This window comes from Danio aesculapii, chromosome 16, assembly GCF_903798145.1.
Source record: "Danio aesculapii chromosome 16, fDanAes4.1, whole genome shotgun sequence".
Lineage (NCBI taxonomy): Eukaryota > Metazoa > Chordata > Actinopteri > Cypriniformes > Danionidae > Danio > Danio aesculapii.
Genome location: NC_079450.1, coordinates 56,960,730 through 56,977,718, shown reverse-complemented (window position 1 = coordinate 56,977,718; position 16,989 = coordinate 56,960,730). Strand labels below are relative to the sequence as shown.

The 16,989-nt window shown below is 35.5% G+C and overlaps 3 long non-coding RNA genes across 3 annotated transcripts; 2 read left to right on the top strand and 1 right to left on the bottom strand.

The window, feature by feature from the left end:
* Nucleotides 1-8,904: 8,904 nt before the first annotated feature.
* LOC130243026 (uncharacterized) lies at nucleotides 8,905-11,962 on the top strand. Its single transcript, XR_008839118.1, has 4 exons — nucleotides 8,905-8,973; nucleotides 9,298-9,348; nucleotides 10,088-10,120; nucleotides 11,929-11,962. It is a non-coding gene; the product is annotated as an uncharacterized LOC130243026 (long non-coding RNA).
* A 171-nt stretch (nucleotides 11,963-12,133) lies between these two features.
* Nucleotides 12,134-13,895, top strand: LOC130242775 (uncharacterized). Its single transcript, XR_008839089.1, has 3 exons — nucleotides 12,134-12,217; nucleotides 12,327-12,359; nucleotides 13,808-13,895. It is a non-coding gene; the product is annotated as an uncharacterized LOC130242775 (long non-coding RNA).
* Nucleotides 13,896-15,034: 1,139 nt separating this feature from the next.
* Nucleotides 15,035-16,457, bottom strand: LOC130243837 (uncharacterized). The gene is made up of 3 exons (XR_008839169.1): nucleotides 15,774-16,457; nucleotides 15,600-15,694; nucleotides 15,035-15,234 (listed from the first exon to the last, which is right to left on the bottom strand). It is a non-coding gene; the product is annotated as an uncharacterized LOC130243837 (long non-coding RNA).
* Between the last annotated feature and the right edge of the window lie 532 nt (nucleotides 16,458-16,989).

The following is a 16,989-nucleotide window of genomic DNA, read 5'->3' as shown; positions in this document are numbered from 1 at the left end:
ATGTGTGTGTTTTTGCTGATCTTCACACCCATCTGTCCACACCGGGTCCTGATCTCCACTTAGTCCAATTCAAGTCAATTTGTTATTGCAAATACAAATGTAGCGTATGGGTAATGTGCAGTGGCTAAAGTCCCCGAACGCTGACCCCCGCTGACCCCCGTCCCGAACGCCCTCTTCTGTTAGTTCCGCCATTGAGCTGTCAATCATCCTGGGGTTTTCATTAGACGCACTGCAGCTCTGAGCTCCAGCCGGCACAGGAATGAGGCTATGGTTTAATACACACGTACACACACACACTCGGCCAACGTGTCACTTTCAGACATGCTGGGGTGTTTTAACACAACGCTGGGTCAAATATGCAAAAAAAAGCATGAATAAAATTAACAGTGTTTGTTTATTTATCTAATAATGCATGAATGACAACTTCTGATGTTTGAAAATTAAAGTGATTTTTTTATTTTTTCAATATTTTATTTATTTATTTATTTATTTATTTATTTATTTATTTATTTATTTATTTATTTATTTATTTATTTATTTAAGTGCTATATTGTCTGCATTGTAAATTGCAGTAAAAAAAACTTGGTAATAAACTACCAGTGCTTTCTCTGTTGTTTTATGGTATTTTATTTACAAACTCAACGTTGGGTTGTTGTTTTTTAATTACCTTTTTTAACCCAGTGGTTGTTTATCCATATTTGATTTTAACTTGTCTAAAAAATGCTTCTTGCTTTAAGAGTTTTTTTGATATTTGCTCTAGAAACAAGAGAAAAACACCAAAATATTTATTTATTATTATTATTATTATTACTATTATTATTAATATTATTATTGCAATTATTATTTATTTATTTTTATTTATTTATTTTCTTTATTTTTGCTTTTAACCCAGACAATACATTTCTCTATACTATTAAAAATTGTTAATAAAAGTCAATAAAACTTCCGATACTAAAAGTTGTTGGAGGAAAGCTCAAAGTCGTTGTGTTAATTTGTGTTCAACTAAATTTAAATTACACTCTTTAAGCCAAGGGTTGTGTTTGTGTGTCCATATTTGACCCAACATTAGTATAAACCAACCCAGCATTTTTAGACTTTATCATGTTGTTTGTTTGCTGTAAACCCAGACAATATACACTCACCGGCCACTTTATTAGGTACACCTTACTAGTTCCGGGTTGGACCCCGTTTTGCCTTCAGAACTGTCTTAATCCTTCATGTCAGAGATTCAACAAGCTACTGGAAATATTCCTCAGAGATTTTGCTCCATATTGACATGATAGCATCACACAGTTGCTGCAGATTTGTCGGCTGCACATCCATGATGCCAATCTCCCGTTCCACCACATCCCAAAGGTGCTCTATTGGATTGAGCTCTGGTGACTGTGGAGGCCATTTGAGTACAGTGAACTCATTGTCATGTTCAAGAAACCAGTCTGAGATGATTGGTGCTTTATGACATGGTGCGTTATCCTGCTGGAAGTAGCCATCAGAAGATGGAGACACTGTGCTCATAAAGAGATGGACATGGTCAGCAACAATACTCAGGTAGGCTGTGGCGTTGACACCATGCTCAATTGGTACTAATGGACCCAAAGAAAATCTCCCCCACACCATTACACCACCACCAGCAGCCTGAACCGCTGATACAAGGCAGGATGGATCCATGCTTTCATGTTGTTGAAGCCAAATTGTGAGCCGAGCATCCGAATGTGTCAGCAGAAATGGAGACTCATCAGACCAGGCAACGTTTCTCCAATCTTCTATTGTCCAGTTTTGGTGAGCCTGTGTGAATTGTAGCCTCAGTTTCCTGTTCTTAGCTGACAGGAGCGGCACCCGGTGTGGTCTTCTGCTGCTGTAGCCCATCCGCCTCAAGGTTGGACGTGTTCAGAGATGCTCTTGAGTGTATCATTCCAAATTTCTACTATAAAGTCAATAAAACTACAAAAAGTTGTTGGATAGTTCAAGTTTCCATCAGGCAGCTCAAAAGCAAAATATAGCAATATATAATCAACTATAAACTTAATTTACTGATGTTTTTTTTAAACAATGTGAACAATATTTGGAGAGAATTATCTATTTAATTTAAACAACACTTTCTGACCCAATGATTTCCAGATTTGACCCAACATTAGTATAAATCAACCCAGCATTTTAAGACAACATTTGTAAGATGGATCACAAACTGATGCGACCGTGAGCGAGTGTTTCTCAGACGTTCACCTGACTGCCGGAGCCCCCGGGCCCCTTCACACGCAATTAAAAATCACACACACACACTGAGATCTTCCCCCTCGAGCGGTTGACATTTAGCCCAGTTGGATAATTGAGGAATAACATTTGCGTTACAATTTAACATGACCCCTGCCTTCACAAGCCCTTTGATAGGAGTGTGTGGAGAGACTGCAGACAGCCGGAGAAGAAAAGCACAAACCTTATTATGAGTCAATGTCAAGAGGAGGAGAGCTGCCCTTTTCATTCAGCGCCCAACAACTATTAAGAAAAATGTATTAAAAGCTGTGTGTGTGTGTGTGTGTGTGTGTGGGGGCGACCTGCAGCCTGGGCTAAAAGCAAAGGTTAATGGATTGAGTGTTACCTGCGCGTTAAGCTTGCGATACACACTCCTCGTGCTGAAATGAAAGGGCTCGCACTTATTTGTTGGAGAAATTAGGAGGTTGATCTGTTTATTTCCGTCAGAGGAGCAAGGTCAAGGCGAGCGCTTAATCACAGGCCGGTGACGGATGTCTGTTTCTGCTTCTCTGGCGTTTCTTACGTGGACAGGGTTTAAGCAGCTTCTGCAGGTGCAGTCGCTCGCTGAGCATGTCTGTGATACGTGAGGCTCTGTTAAGGTGATGCCGTTCATCAGCTATATAGAAATAGAGACAGACAGAATCTAAAAAAAACACTTTTTTTTTGTTTTTTGGCTAATTCCACACATAAGATTGTAAAAACAAAATGTGCAGGTTTCTAATGAATGATTTTGAGAGCACTGGAGCTTTAGAGTCGGAGTGAAATCAAAATCCACTGTTTTTTTAATATTCATATGGCAGTGCTTTATAGTATTGAAGTATTATAGTAGTAAATCAGTCCTTTAGGGCGGAGCTATCTGTTCTTTAGGGGGCAGGACTATCAGTAACTCAAGGTGGGGCTATCAGTCATTCGGGGCAGGGCTATGAGTCATCTAGAACGAGGCAACTACTGGTCATTTTGATGAGGGAGGAGCTTTCAGTCATTTAGGGCGGGGTTATCAGTGATTTAAGGTGGGACTATCAGTCCTTCAGGGCGGGGCTATCTGTGATTGAAGTTGCGATCACACTGGGCTTTGTGTGTGCGAAATTCTGTCATACGGCGCTGCGAAAGGGGGCGGGATTAAATAAGATGATTAGACATTAAAAAAGCGAGCGATTGCTCCATGTTTTACATTTCTGCCCAGAGAGGTCATGTTTTGATCCTCGATTGGTCTCACGCTGTCAAGTGATGCGATTTCGCAGGTCAGAGTTCACCAAGCTTGAACTTTGCACCGCAGCAACATGCAAAACTTGACACTGCGTTTCCGGTCTGACACATTCGCGTGCGTATGAATGGAAGTCAATGGGAGGAAAAGCCCAGTGTGACCGCAGCTTTAGGGGTAGGACTATCAGTTCTTCAAGGTGGGGCTATCAGTCATATAGGACGGGGCAACTACTGGTCGTTTTGATTTGGGAGGAGCTTTCAGTAATTTAGGGCGGGGTTAACGGTGAGTTAGGGTGGGACTATCAGTCATTTTGGGAGGAGCTATCACTCTTTTAGGGCAGGGCTATCAGTCATTTAGGGTGGGGCTATCAGTCATCCAGGATGGGCAACTACTGGTCATTTTGATTAGGGAGGAGCTTTCAGTCATTTAGGGCGGGGTTATTAGTGATTTAGGGAGGGACTATCAGTCCTTCAAGGTGGGGCTACGAGTAGTTAGGGCGGGGTTGTCAGTAATTTAGGGTGAGGCTATCAGTCATTTAGGGTGGAGCTGTCACTCCTTTAGAGTGGGGTTATCGGTGATTTAGGGCAGGACTATCAGTAATTCAAGGAGCAGCTATCAGTCATCTAGGACTGGCAACTACTGGTCATTTTGATTTGGGTGGAGCTTTCAGTCATTTAGGGCGGGGTTATCAGTGATTTAGGGTGGGACTATTAGTACTTCAGGGTGGGCCCATCAGTAACCCTATCAGTAAATAGATAGGTTCAGTCATTTAGGCCAAGGTTATCAGTGACTTATCATGGACAATTAGTCATTTAAGGTGGAGCTATCACTCCATTAGGGCGGGATTATCAGTGATTTAGGGCAGGAATAACAGTACTTCAAGGTGGGGCTATCAGTCATTTAGGGCGGGGCTATCAATCATCTAGGATGGGGCAACTACTGGTCATTTTGATTTGGGAGGAGCTTTCAGTCATTTAGGATGGGATTATCAGTCCTTCAGGGTGGGGCTATCAGTCAATTATTGTGGGACAATCAGTTATTTAGGGCGGGGCTATCAGTTATTTAGGGTGTAACTATCAGTTCTTTTTAGCAACACCCATCTTCCAATGATCCAATCAGTTCCCAGAGGACAAAATTATGCCCTGCATTTTTCTCATGATCAAACTGTTTCAGATAGATCTGTCATGATTGCAACACAAAAGCACAACCTTAATTTCCATTGCATGGCAACTTTAAATAAAACTAAATGTTAAATAATGTTGCTGCTTTAATTTTTTTATTTTTTTATTATGTTTTTACTTAAGATTTAAAATGCAAAGTCGATCAATTAGAGTCACTTGTTTGGTAAACAAAATCTCTCATATAATATATCCACTTAAAGACCAAAATATTACTTTACAAATTGCATTGTACACACATCAGCTAAACATATTAGCATTTATTATTTAATAATATAACAAATAAACGTTAAAAACTGAATATATGCATATGTATATACATTTATATAAGTAAATAGATGGTATGACAGAATCAACAGAAAAATGTATGAAGACCACACGAGTAAAAGATGCATTTTTGGCACCAAGATGCACCACATTGTGTTTATTAAACAACATATAGACATCCAAGCATAGGCAACTTGGCTAAAACAAGGGTAAATTTAGAAACAGCTCTTTTTATCCAACATGCTTTTTTAAAATGATTATTATTGTTGTTTTTCTAATTCATTCGGGTTAGGGTTAGGGTTACGGTCAGGTCATTATGTTTAGTGGAGCTAATTCAGTACAATAATGCAGCAGACCCACTACATCCCGTGAGTTTTACAAGTCTCAGTCTTTTCCTGCAAGGTTTTTCTCTTGCCTGAGTGCTGATGTTTTTACGCAGAGAGCCATATTTCATGTGTCTGCCCCTCCAGTGCGCGCTAAAACGCCGTCATCTGACTGAGCTGCTCTGATAAATGACTGACGAGCGCCTGATACACTTTATTAAAAAGTAATAACAATTTTTGTAGGCTCCCTTCATGTTGTAAGGGGCCCATGAATCACGGGACATTGGCTGTCTGTATCTGATAAATGCATCGTTTACCATCTGAGGAGTTATTTAGGACCGGCTATTAATTTAAATCACATTTATCTCCTCTGAATAGGGCCGAGAGCTGTGATCGGACTGCAAACGATGGCCGACCGAGGCCTTATTTATTGCTACAGCACGCAAAACAAAAGCTCAATATGCTAAACAGCGTCTGCCAATCACTCCAGTCAATCTTGACCCAGCAGTTAGACAATCTTTCCTTCATAAAATATACATTCTGCTTCTCTTGTGCCTGGAGCAACGAGGAACCAACGAGAAAAAGACACAGAGATGCGTCACTTCTCTTTAAAAAAAGCATTCAACTGAACTTTACTACATAGTCTGGATGCAAATAACACAGTAATGTGTGTATAATAATACAGTGTGTGTGTGTGTGTGTGTGTGTGTGGGTTTTTGTGATTTGAGAGGACATTTCATATGAATACACGCCACACTACGAGGACATTTTTTATTATGAGGACAGTGCCGGTGTCCTCATAATTCAAGCAATGTAGAAGTGCTTCTACATGTGTAAGGAGCTCAAATTCAAATTTTCTCCAAAAGTCCATATAGTTCACAATCATCAGACTTTGTGTTAACAGTGTGTATCGGAACTGCGCCCCTGTAGGTGGGTCTTGGTACTGGACCTCCTTATGAATATTCACATGTGTGTATGGAATCGCGGGTTTTGATTGGCTGCCGGGTGAGAAGTCCTCATAAATTCGGGTTTTGTCTAAGCGCTGTGTTTTACGCTATTCACACAAAGGACGATAACGATAAAGATATGTTTGTAAAATCGTTCTAAATATAAAGGAATAACAAAGTCCACACCACAACAATAAAAATTAAAACACAGAGAAGCAATATCATTGGAATCATTTTCTTCCACCTCCTCCACCTCCGACCGAGTCACTTCCGGCTGAGATAATGAGCGCGCCACTCTGAAGACACTTAAGGTAAGATTGATGATAAAACTCAATAAACAATAAAACCTTATATTATATTAGTTAACGTTATAAAGCAGTTAAACAGGCTAGTTTTGGTCACGTTTGTAAGCTTTTATCTAGCGTTTTATCACGACCTATAAGGAATATAAGGATGTATAAGTAATTAACAATTAACTTACTAGTCTGACAAATACATATAATCAATAACTAAATCGCTTGTATTATGTATATTTTGGGTTTAAAAGTTAATGGCTGATGGCTAAATAACTCGTGATGCCAGATTGAGGTCAAATTTATTTTGCTATCTGGGCAGTTCAGTGATAATTGGGTTAATGTACGAAAGGCCACATGGAAAAATATTGTAGTATTTGACGTAGTAAATTGGAGTTTACTGCAGTATGTTATAGTGATTACTACACTTTGTTAATGCACTTCAGTATCCTGTAATATTTGTGAGTTGATAAACCATAGTATTCTTTAATTTTTACTATGGTAAGTTTAAAAAACATTATTGTATCTAGGATTATTACTCTAGTTTACTATAGTACAGTAGTCCATTACAGTAGTTTTCATATGGGAATGGTGAACTTGATGTTTTTTAGGGCACACAGCTGTTTAATTGTGAACTATGTTGTGTGTCAGATCCCAAATCAGGTCCTTTTTAATTGCTTACAGTTCTTTGTGAAGGTTATTCCTGTAATTGTGCATTAATATTAATCAGTGTTATCAGACCGGCTGTTAGTTTTAGCCTTACTGTAGGTCTCTGTAGAGGTTTTATAAACTGTATATAAAAGTCTGATAGCTATTATCATAATGTTTGCCTTTAGTGACAGTCACAGTGTAGTTGAGAAGTAGAAAAGCAGCATGTTTCAGCTTGTTAAAAATACTAAACACATTTGTAAGGTCTAAGATGTTTTTCCTGTTTCACTGGTGCTATTTACTGACCTGCAAGTAGTACAGAATTATCCCTGTTGATTATATTTAAGCCCTCTACAGCAAATAAAAGTATAAACTCATAATTGATTAGGTCAGTGATAAAAAAACAGAATTATTATAATTACATAAAGTGACAAAATACATCATCTGGCTTTTGCAGGAAATGGCAGCAACATGGTCCTGGAGGGCTAAACTAAAACCAAAAGATGAAGCTGCATATTTTTCATCCATGCTCAAAGATAAGGATGGATTTGAAATAAAATATATAAATTCATTTAAAGGTGAGTAACACAATTGTCTATGTTTTAAGTATTGTTTTAACTTTTACCCTGACTGGGGTAAGTCCTGGGGAAGAGATATTGTATAATTATTGAGATTCTGACTGGCCTTGGAGAAGAAAGGTATTAACAGATTGAAATAATCCTTTTACTTTAATTTAAAGACATTTACAGAGTTTACAGTAAAAACAGTTTTTCAACCATGTGGAGAAGTGTTAGTACTTGATTTAGAATCCACACAGGTTTGTTCTGAGGTCGAACTAATTGATTTCTTTAAAATTTCCTTAAATGTTTTATAACATTGTATAGTTGACCTTTTGTTAATCTGATTACACAAATCTTTCATATTTTACAGGTTTGTTCTGAGTCTGAACAACAGGAGCATGCTTTGGTCAGCTGTGCAGCAGGAGATGGGTCAAAGGAGGTAAGTGTGTGTTTCTAATGCTCAACAGGTACACTGTAAAATTTACGGTAAAAAAAAAAACGCAGCTGTGGTTGCCAGTACTTTACCGTTAAAAATACGGTACACACCGTAAAAGTAATTCCTCATTTTTATGGTAAACTACCATATTTCATTAATTTATAGAGGTAATATGTCTGTATTTTGAATTACCAACATCTACACATATTTTGTTACACAGTTAGACATGTTAACACAGCCACATGCAGGTGGTGATGAGTAAGTTACTTAATGAACCAAAGCTCATCACTAACAACTTTTCCCACAAGCAGAAAAGTGTCCGTATATAGAAGGTGCTCAGTGTCATTCAAACAGCTACTAAACACCAGTATGGTAACACAAATAAAATTTAAGTCATGAAAAAAACATTGTTTATCAGTATTAGATGTAACATAAATCTCTAATGTACATAACTGATGGAGAAACAACTGCAAAGATCCATAATAATGTCAACAAAAAGCATAAAAAGTGATGTGCCATACAGGGAACTGGGAAAGTCAATTTTCGGTTATTCGCCGTATATATTAAGGAAACATACCGTTAACCAGGTTACGGATTTTTACTGTAGTATATTTACAGTTTTTTACCGTTGAAAACACGGCCATTTTTTTACAGTGTAGTTAAACCTCCATTAACTTTGGTAAGATGATGCAAAATCCTTTAACTGTATGATTTCTTTAAAATTTCCATAAATGTTTTATAGCATTGTATAGTTGACCTTTTGTTAACCTGATTACACAAATCTTTCATATTTTACAGGTTTGTTCTGAGACTGAACAACAGGAGCATGCTTTGTTCAGCTGTGCAGCAGGAGATGGGTCAAAGGAGGTAAGTGTGTGTTTCTAATGCTCAACAGGTAGTTAAATCTCCATTAACTTTGGTAAGATGATGTAGAATCATTACCTTAACATTACAGATGATTAGGACTGTGTGCTGCAATGAATTCTCACATCAGGATATGTGAGAATTCATTGCAGCACACAGTCCTAATCATCTGTAATGTTTGATAGCTATTATTTGATCTAACAATTGTTTGATCTAAGAATTCACTTGTATTATGTAATTTTCACATTAGTTGTTTTGGATACTCAAAGCATCACCATGTGTTGCCGTGTTATCCAAAATTAATGTTCAGTACTCAAACCTTTTCAGATCTCAACAACGTCTGATTCTCAGCTGACATGTCATGACAACACTCAACAGGTAAATGAGCATTTAATAAGTATTTATTTATTAAATGTTCTTTAGTTGGCAACAACAGTGATTTTTAATTACAATCAAACTTAAAGAATTGAAAGACAGCGATAGGCTGATGATACACAGGACAACATTTTGAGCAATTTTGCCAGGCAACTTTTTTTAAGCAGTGTTGATTGGGCACTTTCCCCACTGAGAATGGGTAACAATTTTTTTATCTGCATACTTTAAATCAGTCATGGGCCCTGTGTCTCATCTGGTTGCCCTCTGATGCCAACAATAATCTAAGTTGCCCCATGTATCATCAGTCATAGGAATTGTTTAATTTACAATAGTATGGAGGATGGTTCATTCTGAGCTAGCATGTGTATCATATGTCGTATGTCCCCATACTTACTACTTTAGTCATGTAGTGGGGGATGGGTAGAAGTTCAGTGTGTGTTTTGTCCAACGGCACCATGGTTTGTGTGTCGTATGTCCCCATACTTACTGCTTTTGTCATATGTCCCCATACTTACTGCTTTTGTCATGTTGTGGGGGATGGGTAGAAGTTCAGTGTGTGTTGTCCGACTGCACCATGGTTTGTGTGTCATATGTCCCCATACTTACTGCTTTTGTCATGTTGTGGGGGATGGGTAGAAGTTCGGTGTAAGTTTTGTCCAACTGCACCAAGGTTTGTGTGCATAATTCATATAGACTAAACACTGCTGCTGTTTGTTATAGTATTTTATTTTTCTATTCACAGATACAGACCCTGCCTTAGGAGGCCCATCTAAAGGTATGACAATACTAAAACTTTTTTAACTTCAAACCGCATCGTTGGATTTGCCCTTCAATATTTGGACTCTCAGTAGTGATTATTAAACCACACTGAACTGAGCTCAACTGAACTGAACTTAAACACTACAAACTGAACTACACTGTTCCTATTTACTATGACCTTTTATGTGAAGCTGCTTTGACACAATCTACATTGTATAAGCGCTATACAAATAAAGGGGAATTGAATTGAATTGAATTGAAAACCCACATATATCAAAAGTATATATACTTTTGAAACCAAAATGAGTGTTATAAATGTTTAAGATTCAGTTTCGATTGCTTTTGATTGCTTAAATTATAATATTGTGTAAATGACATTGAAATTTACAGGTACATGAATTACCATGAATTAATGCATAAATTAATAGAGAATGTTGAATTGCTTCATTCATTAAAATCTCAATTATCAGGAACTAGCATGAGTTCACAATCTTATTCATGACGTCATAGATGAAAACACCTTAAGACATTCACTAAGATGAGTACATCATCATGATTAATAGGTTATTATGCATGATCATGATGTTTTCTTTTTCACAGATAACAAGATTTTTAATATCCATTATAGGTAAAGCTATGCTTATGGTACATGTACTGAATTATTATTTTTTCAATCTAGTAAGACTAAATGTGAGAACTAATGTTTTTTATTAATTATGATGAGTTATGATGATAAATGATGAGCACGTATATATGTCTTCTTTATAGCAGCCTGCATGTAAAAGGACAGACCCCCAACACCGAATTCTGTTGACATCCAAATACAGTAGTCATCATTAACTAAGCATTAATTTCTCATGACCTCATTGTGTATGACCCCTCAAGTGGTAACTTGGTCCACTGGAATACTTATAAACAGTGTGTTATTAAAGCGATAGTTCACCCAGAAATAAAAATGTGATGTTTAACTGCTTACCCCCAGGAGTCAGTGATGTAGATGACTTTGTTTCTTGAGTAGAACACAAACAAAGATTTTTAACTCAAACCGCTGCAGTCTTTCAGTCATATATGGCAGTCAATGGGTCTCATGGCTTTGAGAGTCAAAAAACATGTGCAGACTAAACCAAATACATGCTCTAGCATAGTAGTATTATGTCACTTATTTGTTTACACAGTGCAGAGAGATTTTGGTTGGGACAGCTTATCAGAATGGTAAATACCTGTGCTTAAACTGTTTGTTGCAAACAATTTTTGTTTAGCCGTTGTATTCACAATCTCTGCACTGTGTAAAGAATGAGTGACATATACAGTCTGTATTTGGATGTAAGACTGCTGTATTTGGATGTCAACAAATTTCGCATACTCTGTGCTGTGATTGGCCAGTGTTGTGCTCTGTCCATATATAGCACATATTCATAGGCTACTATGAAGAAGACATGAACATACTTAATATCTCATATTCAGTTCTCACATTAATTGATATACTGTTCTAGCCTGTATGCATGCATGAGGTAATATTGATTATTTTTCTATATTCTATATTTCTATATTTAATAATTCAAAATTAATTGAATTGAAACGTACCATGAGCATAGGTTTATCTACAATGTATAGTAAAGACCTTGTTTTTTGTGAACAATGAAAATCATGATTGTGCATAATAAACATAAATCATGATGATGTACTCGTCTTAATGTCTTAAGGTGTTTTTCATCCATGAAGTCATGAATGAAAGACTTTGAGCTTGTGTTAGTTCCTGATAATTCATGAGATTCACACTTGCCATGAAGTGTTTCCATGTTTTGAATGTGTATTTTTTTTAAGATCATTGCAAGAAGGACAAATATCACAGCAGGAGGGAAGAGCATGAACAACCTGGTAAAAGCACACAATCATAAAAAGAAAGAACACTGTACTAGGGAATTCTTTAGATCAATCATTTTAGCTGGTTTTATAATAAAGGAGGATTTTTTTGCTTTACAGATTTACAGTTTCCACTTGTAGAATAATTTATGAAATGTTTGAGTAACCTATATTCTGATCCATACTATTCATACTGCAGGAATGAAGAAAGCTAGGCAGCCTGTTGTGAACCCACCAGGCACCTCAGATGGTATGATCATCTACCTCACTCAGCCAGCATATCCATTAAGATTTAATTTAATTCATGCAGACCAAGCAATACTACTGTTTGTTATAGGGTTTTATTTGTCTATTCACAGATATCGAGACTTCCTTTGGAGGCTCATCTCAAGGTATGATGAAAATAAAATGTTTTTAACTACTAATCTATATAGGCCTGTCATGATAACATTTTGTTGGTCGATATATTGCCCCATAAAATAATCGCAATAAGTGATATTATTGACATTTTAAGACCGTTTTATGCCAATGAATGTAAAATCATAATATAACAGCATAATAATGCAAGAAGGCCACACACTTTCAATTGATGAACAAAGATTTCATTCATAAATTATTTAGATTATGAAAATTAAGTGTCCAATTATTAGATGCCTTAAAAAACTTGAATAAACAAGAAATTCACATTTTCTTACAAATAGAACCGTTATGGAGATTTTTCCATCTACAGATTTTTTCTTTTTTTTTCCTCTGAAAAATAAGATAACATAAACACTATTGCTGAGAAACACAATCCCTATTTAACATTTATGTTATTGTGTTTTTTATGTAAATATAAATGGTGATGTATTGCATTACAAAAAATTGAGGTCATGTATATTTATTGTGCGATAGGTCGATATATATTGATTATTGTGACAGGTAGGGATACAACGATTATAGATTTGGTTGTACGATTATAGTCTGAGGAATAATCACTTTTCACGGTTATCACAGTGATTATTATTTATTAATTCATACAAAACACTATTAGTTAAGAAAATCAGGTGTAAACTCCTTATTTTTTAAAGTGTTATTTATTGCTGCTCAGTAACCAAATAATACAGCACAAAATAATGATAAACAACTAATAGTCCATTTCCAGTCCAGTAATAATTTTACACTGAAAATAAATAACAGAATAATAAATAAATACATAAATAAAAAATAAGAATAAAAAAAAAATTGCTAAGTATTTACCTATTAAAGAGAACAACTGTAGTTAAAGGCACTTGTGTTCAACTACATTACAAAATTGTTTGGTATTTTCATTGAGTGTTTTTTTTTTTTCTTTTTGGACCAGAGTAGAGACATTGAAAATGTCTATTATAAGCTCTGAACTTTAAGCTAGCACACAGTTTGCAAAACTTTGTTTAGTTGCAGCAGTTTTGTTCCGTGCAGCAGAAACGCTGTGTTGAGAAGACTTTATGATTAATTAAACATGACAAATTAAACGAATTAAATAGTGACAGGCCAAGTCAGGTCTTTAATTTCATTCTTTTATTTACAATTTGAGATGTGATATATGAGGAATGTAACATTGGGCCAACAGTTAAAACCAATTTTACAAGGATGTAACAAAAAAACTTAATAAATAAATTGCTCCTTTTACTAAAACAAACATGATTAATAAAAAAAGCAGCCCATAATTTTTTACTCTTATGGATTAGTGATCTATACAATAAGACTTGACTAAAGCAAGGGTTGGTAAGAGTGTGGCTGGTTGGGAAAAGAGGGAGAGGAGCTCTGGTCGTCATAGTGTTCACCCCAGGGTTCAGGAACCTGTTTTTCTCTTTTGTAGGGAATCACGAAAATTCTGCTGAAAAAAATCTGGACGATGCTAAAAGGAAGCAGAAACGAACCTGGTCTTCAACTGAAATTGCAGCAGTAGAGGCACTTCCGCGACCACATAGCAGGGGGTAAACTCACCACTAAAATTGAATGCCAGCAGTGCAAGAATGCTGAGTATCCAGTTTTGGCTACTCACACACTCCAAAACATTAGGGATTTTGTTAGGAATCGCGGCTTAACCCTAAAAAAGAAACCATCTCATTAGGTGTTTTTGTTTTTTCTTTTTGTTAATAAGTGGAATATTCTTCTGCTGTTGAAGTTTGTTGATGGATTCAATATGCTTTCAGCAATGTTTAGTTTAACTGTTATGTTTAGGAACAGTTAAAATATTTAAGATCCCCTCTTTACACTTAGAGTGAGAGCTTTTGTTTTTTTTCTTTACACTACACAGGATGTTTCTTGATACACAAAATGGTCTTGTGATGGAAAATATTAAGGCCAACTACTGTAATGTTGTTAAAATTAAACTTTGCTCCTTGTTCACAGACTGTGCATACTGTTATACACTGTAAAAAATCTTATGTGCTATTTACTAAAAAAAATAGTGGTAACACAATTGCACATATTAGTTTTAAGTAAATTTCAAGACTTTATTTTTTTTAGCAAAAACCACTTGAATGAATCATGTGAAAATTACAATTTTTTTTTGAGTGATAGATGAAGATTTTAAAATTATAAGCAGAATGTGCTTTTATAATTTAAGCAAATCCACCACCATTTACTCATTTTTTTTTTTTTTTACAAAAACCACTTGAATGAAGCATGTGAAATGTGCTTTTATAATATATGCAAATAAATCACCATTTACTCAGATTTATTAATGAAAATTGCTCATTCATAAAGTGTAAAATATATAATGTATAATGAAATACATACACAATACATTTTGGCCAAATATCATTTTATTACATGTTACACTGATAACAAAATGGTGCAATATGTTAAACAAATCTATATAAAATTTACAGCAATGTTAATCTCTGATAAAAATTCCTTTATCCATGTCATGGAAAATAAAATGTTCTGTCAAATGTTTCTTTTATAGGAACAGTCACATTTTAGACAAAATTTGACAGAATTAGTGTATTGCATAACATCTAAAACCAGTATAAAAGCCATATCTCAAAATATTAGGAACACTATCAATCAGTCAATGCACTGAAATTTTCCCCAAAAGGTTTTAGCAGTGAATTTGTGTCAAATTTAATATTCGTTTCTTTGTAAGTGATTTTTATTTGGAGAATATTTGTATAAATCTAGTTCAGCAATTCTAGATTTTCCAAGCTAGCCATGACTCGCTTATCCTCCAAGACAATGCAGAAGTCCTCATGGTTGGTCATCCCTCTGACAGACAACAATTCTCTGTGCATTCCCACACTGTAAAATAAACATTACGTTTATTATATTGAAATTATGCAGTTGTACATTTCAAATGTTTACTAAAACACATTAAGGAAATCTATTAAGGAAATAAACCATTTCTTTGTATCTCAGTGAACAGTAATTCTTCATAATGTTTGAGTAGATGTTGCTGACTGACACAAGTACACAAGTATTTTGACTTATAATGGACAGGGTGTTTAAATGTATACTAGTGTACAGAAATGTATAAAAACAAACCATGTTTATACAAGGAATAGTGCATTCAACAATGTAGCTATATATTTTTTTGTAAGCATGCAAAAATATAAAGTGCAGTTTTCTGAAGATCGTAAATATCTGAAACGGTTTGAGACACTTACATTGCACTCCTGGATGAGCTCTTCATCTTATTTATACAGATAGACCAGCAACAGAGGACGACATCTCTCGATTCATCCCTGATTTAATGTGAGGTCTGATGCAAAAAAAAGTGTAGAAATTAGTAATGTTGCCTAATAATAATAATAATACACAAATAACATTATTAAAAATACCTGATGTATGGCACCCATTCTCTTTATCAAAATCTGCCTCAATAAACTGCTCCTCTTTAGTGGGAAAATACTGCAAACGTTTTCTTTGATCTGAAAAATGAAGCAAACAAATATTAGTATTTATGTACAGTATTATATATAAACACAGTTCATTACATTACATCATCAATGCTGTAAAAGGAACCTTATGAAATGGAAAAGCACTAGCTGTGCATAAACCCCATTGAATAGCTAGCTAACTTAGCTTAGCTTAGACTTACCACTTAACAAGCTCACTGTTGTTCGTCCACCCTGCTTAACTGTTGCCTGATCATTGCTGTTAAATATTACGATGCAAATAATTTGTTCAATTTCATTATATAATTCAGAATGAATATTGAAGCAAATCAATTTCAAATAGGAATGGGTGGTTAAAAATACCCGTGTATCCCTATATACATCATATGGCAAAAACTAACCTCCTGAACAAGTTTGAACAGCATGTGTCTTTCCTGAAAGAGCTTAGGCTACTTAAGACAATAAAATGATAAACTGTTAATGCTTACCTCTTAACATGCTCGCTGTTGATCTGCTCCTTCAAAATGTCATCTGATCACTGCCGTTGTTGAGATTCAAATGCAAACATCTCAATCAAATCCACATAATTGAGTGAATTTTCTTAAAATAAACGTGAAGCCATCTTTCCTCAATAATATTAGCTTAATTGGTTTCTCAAATTAAGCTTAATAATTGCACTAGTTTGCTTAAAAAAATAAGTGAAATTTAAATCTTAGTTATATTAGCGAAATCTTCTCAATATTTTATAATAATATAAAATACTATTACTAATACTATTGTGTATGTGTTAAACCACTGGGCCTCATAGATCAGGTATGTCCCTTTAATACACAGTCTTTACTGTTGTGTATGTGTTAAACCATTGGTCCTTATATATCAGGTATGTCCCTTTAATACACAGTCTTTACTGTTGTGTATGTGTTAAACCATTGGTCCTCATAGATGAGGTATGTCCCTTTAATACACAGTCTTTACTGTTGTGTATGTGTTAAACCATTGGTCCTCATAGATGAGGTATGTCCCTTTAATACACAGTCTTTACTGTTGTGTATGTGTTAAACCACTGGGCCTCATAGATCAGGTATGTCCCTTTAATACACAGTCTTTACTGTTGTGTATGTGTTAAACCACTGGGCCTCATAGATCAGGTATGTCCCTT